The sequence below is a fragment of the Rhincodon typus genome, chromosome 8 (assembly GCF_021869965.1).
Source record: "Rhincodon typus isolate 14 chromosome 8, sRhiTyp1.1, whole genome shotgun sequence".
NCBI classification, from domain to species: domain Eukaryota; kingdom Metazoa; phylum Chordata; class Chondrichthyes; order Orectolobiformes; family Rhincodontidae; genus Rhincodon; species Rhincodon typus.
In genome coordinates, this window is record NC_063339.1 from 92038522 (window position 1) to 92048354 (window position 9833).

Sequence of the window (9833 nt, forward strand, 5' to 3'; positions counted from 1 at the left end):
ATAGCTCCCCGGGCAGCGTCACCCTCTTTCTTCGTTCCTCTGTGATCCCTCCACTATGTATAGTTACCCCACTGTATCTCACCCCATGAGCAACACCCAAACCCCCCCCTCACCCTCACTGGATCCCTGACCCCACCCCACGGGCTGGAGGCCCCAGGGAGTATGGCCAGAGACACTCGGGCCTGTTCACTGACTGCCTCACTGCACAGCAAGATCCCAGTCCCCAGGCAGGCCCCCTTCCCCCTTCACCGAGAAAGATGTTTTAGCCAACAACCCCTTCCACCTTTCAGTTTAGACAAAGCACGATGGTGCAAAATGCAGATGGGTCAAGGACCAGGAAGATCCTCTGGCATTACCCATGAAGAGACGTTGAAGGACAGACAGGGAGATAGAGAGACAGAATCCAAGAGGAAAATGGAGGGATAGATGGATGGAGAAGGGGAGAATGGACATAGGAAGAGACAGAAAGAGAGAAAGAGAAACAATCAGGAAGAGAGGCAGAAATCGCATTGAGAACAAGAGGGAGACAGAGAGAGAGGGGGCGGAGAGAGAGGAAGGGAGAGGGAGATAGGAGAAAGATAGAAATTTTATGGACAGGACAAGAAAGGACAGATACAGAGAGTGGGAAAGACAGAAGGGACAGAGGAAAAAAAAAAAAAAAATCGAGGGAGAGAAGAGCAGACAGAGAGATACCATCCAGAACGAGTGATGGAGACAGGATGATGCAGACAGAATGACCCTCAGGCAGGAACAGCAAGATCACGCAGGACAATGTGAGAGCGAGAGAGAGAGAGAGAAATGTTGTGGAGAGGTGAGTGGGAAAACCTGGAAATCAGAAAGACTGAACAATAAAATAGTTCTTGAAAAACCTGGCGAGGGGTCGAGACAGTAGGAGGGAGGAATATGAGGGGTGGGGGAAGAGTGAACAGCGGTAGATGCGAAGGATGTGGGGATTTATAGATTTATAGAAAACTGTGGGAAGGACAGGTAGGTGGGAATATGGAGGCAAAGAGAGAGGGAGGCAGTGAAATTTGTGGCATCAGACTTAGCAGCAGCCCCCTTTTGCCCCTTTGTCTCCCCCACACCCCTCGCCCAGAGCTCATATCCTTGCAGTAAAAACCCCAGAGACAGCCTGAACCCCACAATTCTTTTCCCCATGCGTGTGCAAGTGTGTAAATGACCGACAAGGAGACGGGCTGGTTTATTATAATGCTCTCGTCTCTCTCTTTCTCTCTGGTTCCAGCTCTTGTCTGAAGATTCCTCATGGCAGAACCATTTGATTCTCTCAGTCTGTGCATCATCCCAAATTTCAGCTCCCGAATCTAATCTCCTCAGGGGCGAGGTTGGAAAGACGGAGAGAAATAAAAACAACATCCAGCACCAAAAGCACAGCAAGATCACACCACTCTCTGCCATCCACAATCTGACACTTCCGAGGACAGCAAGATCCCACCGCTCGCTGCCTGAACTTCCATTATCTGACACTTTCCCCCACTTCCCCTTCCCCCTCCAGAACAGCCCATCATATGAAACATGGAACAGGAAGAGGCTCAAACCGCCTCAGTGTTTCTGTTTGAAGGGAGTAGGGAGAGAGATATTTACTCCAGAGGCTGGGATTCACCTCCACCGTGCCCGCTATTCCCCCCAACCACCCACCACCCACCACCCACCGACCATCTCCACTTCCAGAGATTGTGCCTACCTCTTTACGTGTCCAAGCTTCAGTCTCTCAGTAATCTCCTCAGGGGGAGAGAAGTAAATTGATCACATCAAAGCCAAAGTTTTGAAACAAAAATGAAGAGGAACATATGAGATTCCATCACAGACTGAATTTCAAAATTCTCCCAATTTTTCAGCAATTTCCCCTGATTTTAAATCCAGAGAATAAGATCAATTTACTTCTCTCCCCCTGAGGAGATTACTGAGAGACTGAAGATTTGATCTGGGATCAAGGGGCAAATGCTTTCTGACTGCCTCCAGTGTCTACTTTCTGAGAGGCCAGGCAATAACTCAATGGTGGGGAGTCACTCCCCAGAGCCTGTGTCTCTCCCTTCGTCCCTCCAGCTGGTTTTCTGATACCCTGATGGTAAAAAAAAAACCCCAAAAAAAAAAAGACCAATGACCATCCCACTCCCATTCATCAGGCACAGACCCCATGCCCACTACTTCCGGGATTGGTGTTGTTTCTACATGAAACATTAATGATGAACTGATACACTTACCTTTCTCTCTCTCTCTCTCTCTCTCCTCTCCCTCTCTCTATCCCAATCTACATCTCTATCTCTGCCCAGCTTTCTCCTGCTCTCAGAAATTGATCAAACTTTCTCTCTCTGTCTCTCTCCCTCTCTGTCCTTATCCACCTCTCCATCTCTGTTCAGCTTTCTGCTGCTCTCGAGAATCAATCTCTCTCTCGCTGTCTGTCTCTGCTCCTATCTCTCTCTCTCTCTCTCTTTTACTCCTCTCCCTCTACCTTCCTCTCTTTGTCCCTATCGACTTCTCCACCTCTGCTCAGCTTTTCCTGCTCTTGGCAATCAATCGATATCTATTTGTCTCTCTCTCTCTCCCCATTTCCTCTATGTTTTGATTGAAACGTCCTCTCCTGCCTTATGTTTTCAACATGTTGCAATCTCCCCACCATGTCTCGTAGACATTTGCAACATCAATACCACATTTTGGAGGATGAGGGGGTGACGAGAGGTGGGAGGGATCTGGGCTGAGGGAAAAGGACGGACGATGCACTCCACCCACTATCAAACCATCAGCAACCTCAGCCCAGGGCCCCGTAGACAGGCACACAGCGTGTTTGAGGGTGACCCGCAGACCGCGGGGGTGCACAGCAAGATTACACAGGCAGCCGTATCCAGTACCTCCAAGGCATTCCCTCAAAACCTTGTCGGAGCCAACCACACCCTGTGCCCACAAAAGAGGGGCTGACATTGCAATGAAGGATGTTCTGCACAGCAGGATCCCACCAGCTGTCCCCAGCCTCCCCACACTGAAGGAGACTGAAGGTTTTCATAACCTTCACCGCCCAAGATCAGAACCGACCCCACACCCACCTCATCTGAATTTGGAAATAGTGGACCCCTGCTACTGTAAAGGAAAAGGCTGCAGGCTGTCCCCTCACAGCAAGATCACAGAGGCTGCGACGTGAAGACAGGACTCCCCCCACTGAGTGCACCAGCAAATACTAAACTCCCCCATTTAAACTTAGAACTGAGGTTGGACTGAACACTGGAGTTAACCCCTCACGCCCTTTCCCCCAGAACTTGTACCCATCCCCCCCACCCCCTGTCACTCTTTCAGCTGTCACCCTTTTCACTCCAACACCACAAATCTTGGCCCCTACACTCTCCACTGCACAGGAACCCACAAGCAGCAAAACATGAAAACGGCCACTTGTTGATAAGAGAGGATTAATCTCATCCCAAACATTGGCTGTGAGGGAGTGGGGATGTCAGACCCTGCAGTTTCTGCTCTTTTGAAATATTGAGCCCACTCCTTATCCCCAACCCAGAGCCTGCACTGGCCTCCCCATTCCCTCAACACCCCACACCCAGAGACAGGAATGAAGTTCCAGTCAATGGAAACAATTTGCTCCGTTTACCCACAAACCTCACACAGACCAATAGGGGCCAGTAGGAGGGAATGGAATATAGAGGTGGGGTGGGATCCACTCCTTTCCCATATCCTGGCACGCCCATCCCACCCACCCATCTCCCCGTGAAAATGACGACAAATCCCAGCGGAGTTTCTCCCAGATATTCCAAGATGAAATACAGGGAAGTAACCAGCTGGATGGAGAGACAAGGGAATCCAGCCTTCCTCTCCCCTTCTCCATTGCCCTCAGATCACCAGTAAACTACATTCAAGTGGCGCCTGCACCTTCCGTTTATCCCTCACCACTCCATGGCCCTGTCTGAAGTACACATACGACTCTCCTCAATGATTCACAAAGCTTTTAATTGTATAAGTCCTGTCCTTGTTTGTTTTACCAATATTCAATACCTTGTATTTATTCAAATTTAAACTCCATCTGCCACTCCTTAGCCCATTGATCCAATTGAACAAGATCTCTTTGTAATCTTAAATAACTTCATTGTCCACCATACCAGCAATTTGGGTATCATCCACAAACTTACTAATCATGCCTTCCATAGTCCTATCTAAATCATTTACACAAATGACAAACAAAAGTGGACCCAGCAGCAGACCCTGTCGAACAGGTGTCCAGTCTGAAAAACAACCTCCACCACCAGTCTCTGTCTCCTGCCATTAAGCCAATTCTGTATCCAATTAGCAAACTCACCCTGAATCCAATGTGATCTAACTTTAATAATTCGTTTGCCACAAGGAACCTTGTCGAAGGCTTCACTAAACTCCAAGTAAACAATGTGTACCACTGTGCCCTAATCAACCTTCTTTACACTTCCTCAAAAAACTCAATGAAGTGTGTGGAGCACGATTTCTCTTGCACAAAACCATGCTGACTATCCCTCATCAGTCCGTGCCTCTCCAAATGCATAGGCTCACAGGTCTATGGTTCCCAGGCTTCTCCACACATCACTTTTCAAACAGATACAAACACCAGCCATTCTCCAGTTATTAGACACCTCACCAGTATTTGGAGACGATACAAATCTTTCTGCAAGAAGCTCACAATTTTCTCCCTAACTTTCCACAATGTCCGAGGATACACGCGCTCAGGGCCCAGAGAATTATCCACGTTTATATCTTTTAAGACCACCGGAAATTCCTCTTTTATAATGTGAACTGTTTCCAAAATATCATTATTTATTTCCCTGAGTTCTCTAGCCTCCATTTCTTTCTCCACAGTAAAAATGGAGGCAAAATATTCATTTAATATCTTTCCCATCTCCTGAGGTTCAACACAAAGATGAACTCTTTCACCTTTATGGAGCCCAACTCTCTCTCTCGCTGCTCTCTTTCTCTAATATACTTGTGGCATCCCTTTGGGACATCTTTAATCTTATTTGCCAAGACTATCTCATATCTTCTCTTTGCCTTCCCGATCTCCCTCTTAGGAATGCCCCTACACTCTTTATACTGTTCAAAAGATTCATTTTGATGGTATGTAAAATGTGATTGTTTGTATCTAATATGTGATTCTTTTTTATTTTTATATAACAAGTCCTTCATCCCTGCAATCAATCTTGTAATCCTCCTCTGGACCCCTCTAACACCAGCACATCTTTTATGAATACAGGTCCCAAAACTACTCACAATTTTCCAACTGCGGTTTGACAAGCGGTTAGCCTCAGCAGTACATTTCTGCTCTCGCTGTCTTCAAATGAATGCCTACCTTGCCTTTGCCTTATAACCACCAATTGAACCTGCATGTTAACCTTACGATAATCCTGAACTCGAACTCCCAAGTCTCTTTTGACTTGAGCTTTCTGAAGGTTTACCCCGTTCAGAAAATAGTCTATGCCTTTACTCTTCCCACCAAAATGTATAGCCTCACACTTTCCTTCACTGTATACCACCTGCCATTTCTTTGTGCACTCTCCTAGCCTGTCCAAGTCATTCTAAAGCCTTCCCACATCCTTGAGACAACCTGTCCCTCCACCTATCATTGTGTCATCTGCAAGCTTAGCAACAAGGCCCTGAATTCCTTCGTCCAGATCATTAATGCATTACGTCAATAGTTGTGGTACCAACACTGACTCCTGCTCAACTCCACAAGTCATCCGGCTGTCATCCTGAAAAAGACCCCTTTATCCCAACTCTCTGCCTTCTGCCAGTCAGCCAATCCTCAATCCATGCCAGTACTTTGTCCCTAACACCATGGACCCTTACCTTATTTAGCAGCTTCCTGTACGGCACCTAGTCAATGCCTTCTGAAGATCCAACAGACTACATCCACTGGCTCCCCTTCGTCCAAGTTGTTCAGTACCTCCTCAAAGAATCCCATCAGATTTGTCAGGCATGAAGCCCCCTTGGTGAAGCCATGCTGACTCTTCCAAGTACTCCATGGTCACATCCTTACAGTGACCTGCCACACTGTGTTTAATACAAAGCTAATTTATTTGACTTTTATCCAGAATATTAAAACTTTGCTTTCAGTCCTGAATGTGATGAACTGCAAAGTCCAATTACCGTTGAGATCTGTGAACTCTATGTTGTCTCTGCAGGATTGATAAGTGAGTGAATTCCTTCCCCCACACAGAGCAGGTGAACGGTCTGTCCCCCAGGGTGACTCTCTGCTGTCTCAGCAGGGCCGATGAGTGACCCAACTGTTTTTTCCTCACATGCAGCAGGTAAATGCTTTCCACCCAGTGTGAACTCACTGGTTTACTGAGAGTTGAGATGATCGCCTGAACCCAGTCCCACAATGAAAGCATCCGAAAAGGTGCCTCATCATGTGAGAATGTTGATGGGACATCAATTCGATAGAACTTCAATAGCACTTCCCACAGACTAGACATTTGAAAGATCTCTCCTCAATGTGAACACGATGATAAAACCGTACCCAAGAACTTGCACAGGGATTCCTATAGTCTAAGCATTTTTAAGGTCTCTCCTCAGTGTGAACATGTTGATGACAATTCAGTTCCCAGGAGCTTCTGTAGCACTTCCTGCAGTCTGGGCATTTAAAAGATCTCTCCGCAGTGTGAACTTGCTGGTGTCTCAGCAAGTTGGACGACCGAGTGAATCCCCTCCCACACTCGGAGCAGCTGAATGGTCTCTTCCCAGTATGAACTTGCTGGTGCTCTGTGAGGTCAAATGATCACCTGTACCCAGTCCCAGAGTGAGACCACCTGAATGGTCTCTTCTCAGAGTGAAGATGTTGGTGGGATATCAGGTCCAGGGGGTTTTGTAGTATTTCCTGCAGGCTGAGCATTTAAAAGGTCTCTCATTAATGTCAGCAAGTTGATGCGACATCAGGTCCCTGGGACTTTTCAAGCACATCCCTCAGTTTGGGCATTTAAACGATCTCTCCTCCGTGTGAGCACTTTGATGGGCCATCAGGTCCCCAGATGTTTTATAGTATTTTCCAGTCTCAGCATTTAAAGGGTCTCTCTTTAGTGTGAACGTGTTGATGGGACACCAAGTTCCCAGATGTTTTATAACATTTTCCACAGTCTTGGCATTTAAAAGGTCTCTCATTAATGCGAGCTCGTTGACGGGACATCAGGTTCCGGGATGTTCTGAAGCATTTTCCACAGTCTGGGCTTTGAAATGGTCTCTTGTCAGTGTGAATGAGCTGGCGTTCCAGCAGGCTAGATGACCGAGTGAATCCCTCCCTACATACTGAGCAGGTAAATGGCCTGTTACTGGTGTGACTGCGTCAATGAGTTTCCAGCTCAGATGCGGAAATGAATTCCTCCCCACAATCCCCACATTTCCACAGTTTCACCCCAGTGTGACTGCATTTTTGGTTTGTGAGGTCTGATGATTCGCTGAAGCCTTGTCCACACACACAACACCTATACAGTTTCTCTCCAGTGTGAATGGAGCTTTTTCCTTCCAGGTTTAAAATCTGATCATGTTCCATTTGTGATAAAATGGGTGACTCCATCAGATCCTGGTGTGACGGTGCGTTTGAAAATCTTCTCCTTCTAATATCTTGTGAAATGGACATCAAACAAAAAACAAGACAGTCAGAGACAATCTCGAAAGACATTGGCTTCTGTGTAGAGATAGAGAATGAAGGAGGGGGATTTTGGACACCTACAACTTGACCAGAACTCTGTCAGAATCTTTTAAACACTCAGCCTCCACCACTGAGAAGGGGCAGGGTAACAGGTGGATGTGAACACCAACACCTCCAAGTTCCCTCCAGGTCACACACCATCCAAACATTGCTGACATCCAGTCCTGGTGGAGCAGAAATTTCCTCCCATTAACTAACTGGCAAAACCGAGGCCTTTATCTTCATTCCCCAACACAAACTCTACGGCCTCACAACTGACTCTCAACCCTCTGTGGCAACTGCTGAAGTCTGAACCAAACAAGTCATAACCATGGTGAAGAGATGAGTTTTCAACCACATATCCCTACCATCATCGAGACTGCCTACTTTCACCGCAGTAACATTACCCGACTCCTCCGAGTCTCTGTTCATTTGCTGCTGAAACTCTCGTCCATTCCTTTGTTACCTCTGGACTTAACTATCCTTACTCACTCCTCACCATCGTCTCACATTCCCCTCTCTGCACTTGTCTTACTTCTCTGCCTCTATTTTTGGGTGCCCTTGAGCTCTGTTTAGTGTTTTTTTCTTCTTTCCATTGACTGTATCTAAATGAGATTTTTACCATTGCTCATTCTCCCAACCATGTGCTGCTGTCTTAACAGCTTTATCTTCCCACATCAGCTCTCACAATGCTGTAAGGGAAGGAGTTATAGGTTACTCATCAGGTGATGTAATCCTGAGGCCATCCAAAACTCTGCTGCCCGCATGAGTGTTCACAACAAGGTTTGTTCACCAACTGGCCCATGCTCACGCAGCTAAATTTTAAACTTTTCATCCTTTTGTTCAAATCTCTTGATCGTCTCCTCTCTATCTCGCTCTGTAATGTCCTCTAGCCTCCAGCCCTCTCAAGGGCAATTAGGGCTGGTCAGTAAATGCTAAACCAGCCAGTAATGGCCACCCCCACCCCAAGAATGACATTTTTTTAAAAAAATGTCCTTCCAGATATCTGCATTATCTACAATTCCAACCTCCTGAAAATTCTTGATTTTAACTGTTTCACATTTGGTGCCCTCAAGCTTTAGCTGCCAAGGCCACAAACTGTGAAATTTCCTTACTAAACCTCTCCTTTTCTCTGCCTCAGTTTTGCACTTGAAAATACTCCTTCAAAACAACAAATCTGACCATAACACATTTTGTCACCTCCCTAACATCTTATTATGTGATTCTGGTCAAACGTTGCATTATAATACTCCCGAGGAACAGCTTGGAAGTTTCCATTCTGTGAAAGACACTACATTGATATAAATTAATTGTCATTGATTTGGACACATATCACAGTTCCTTCATCACCACTTGGTGAACAACTCCTCACCGAACAGCATTGTGGGAGCTACTAAGGAAATATAATTGCCAGCAGCAAATGCTCAGGCAATGTTCTGCTGTATAAACCTTATTTAGAGAGTGAATGGAAGTAACAATAAAATACCTAGGAGAGTCACACCCATTATTGAAGACAGAGGAAGTTAGACAATGACGGAGAGTTGATCAAGGAGAGCAGAAATGAACCAGAACAATGGATGGTCTCTCATTCAGCAGTGTTATAAAGCAACTCTTAACATCAGTCACATAATACGATATTATGGGGGTGACAAAATTCTCCCAACCATGTGCTGCTGCCTCAACAGCTCTATATTCCCACATGAGCTCTCACAATGCTGTAAGGGAAGGAGCTCCAGCTCCAGAGTCAGATATCTGAGAACAGCACGAGAAGCTGAATTGTGTAGATTACTGGTTAAAAATACTGAAATAATTTCATTGTGTTCCAACTTTAAAATCAAATGCTACAGTCTACCCCTCAAAAGATATCAAAAGCACTGGGGTCAGAGGAAACTATCACAGTTCAGGATACCTAGGAATCAGAGTGATGTCACTGAGTAATTGTCCGTGTGTCATAACATCACTCATTTGAACAGACAGCATTTGGGTCTGCACAAACAGGTGATCTCCATGAAGGATGTGAGCGTCTGACACGTGATTCGAAAGGAAATTCATCAGAATGGTTAAAGAACTGAGGGATACTGGTTTTAAGGTCAGGTTGGAGAAACTCAAGTTGTTCCGCACAGTGCAAAGGAGATTGATATGACAGTTGATAAAGGGGGTGATAACACAGTGTGGA

At 46.0% G+C, this 9833-nt stretch overlaps 1 long non-coding RNA gene across 1 annotated transcript; it reads right to left on the reverse strand.

Annotated features, from left to right (window-relative positions):
* Positions 1-1128: 1128 nt before the first annotated feature.
* Positions 1129-5976, reverse strand: LOC125483859. Its single transcript, XR_007262768.1, has 2 exons — positions 5821-5976; positions 1129-1322 (listed from the first exon to the last, which is right to left on the reverse strand). It is a non-coding gene; the product is annotated as an uncharacterized LOC125483859 (long non-coding RNA).
* Positions 5977-9833: the final 3857 nt, after the last annotated feature.